This window comes from Nomia melanderi, unplaced genomic scaffold, assembly GCF_051020985.1.
Source record: "Nomia melanderi isolate GNS246 unplaced genomic scaffold, iyNomMela1 scaffold0014, whole genome shotgun sequence".
Classification (NCBI taxonomy): domain Eukaryota; kingdom Metazoa; phylum Arthropoda; class Insecta; order Hymenoptera; family Halictidae; genus Nomia; species Nomia melanderi.
This window is the reverse complement of record NW_027475130.1, coordinates 13,569,596-13,570,550: the sequence shown is the minus strand read 5'-3', so window position 1 is coordinate 13,570,550 and position 955 is coordinate 13,569,596.

Genomic DNA, 955 nt, shown 5'->3' with positions numbered 1-955 from the left:
GGGGCCGGACTGTCAGGGTCAGGGGAAAATCCAATATATATCTGGTGATATCTCGGGTGCTATTAGAGATAGCGCAATAAACCAAAGTCAATTATCTGCAGGAGGCCCTGTCGCATGAATCTGTGCAGCGGGAACGACCTCGGACCACCAGGGGCCGAGAAAACCACAGTCTCATGGGGCCGGGAACTCAGGGTCAGGGGAAAATCCTATATATATCTGGTGATATCTCCGGTGCTATTACAGATAGCCCAATACATCAAAGTGCATTGTCTGTAGGAAGCCCTGGTGCATGAATCTGTGCAGCGGGAACGACCTCGGACCACCAGGGGCCGAGAAAACCACAATCGCATGGGGCCGGACACTCAGGGTCAGGAAAAGTCCAATATATATCTGGTCATATCTCGGGTGCAATTAGAGATAGCGCAATAAACCAAAGTCAATTATCTGCAGGAGGCCCTGTCGCATGAATCTGTGCAGCGGGAACGACCTCGGACCACCAGGGGCCGAGAAACCCACCGTCTCATGGGGCCGGACTGTCAGGGTCAGGGAAAAATCCATTATATATCTGGTGAAATCTCGGGTGCTATTAGAGATAGCGCAATAAACCAAAGTCAATTATCTGCAGGAGGCCCTGTCGCATGCATCTGTGCAGCGGGATCGACGTCGGACCACCAGGGTCCGAGAAAACCACCGTCGCATGGGGCCGGACACTTAGGTTCAGGGAAAAATCCAATATATATCTGGTGATATCTCGGGTGCTATTAGAGATAGCGCAATAAACCAAAGTAAATTATCTGCAGGAGGCCCTGTCGCATGAATCTGTGCAGCGGGAACGACCTCGGAGCACCAGGGGCCGAGAAAACCACCGTCGCATGGGGCCGGACACTCAGGTTCAGGGAAAAATCCAATATATATCTGGTTATATCTCGGGTGCTATTACAGATAGCGCAATAAA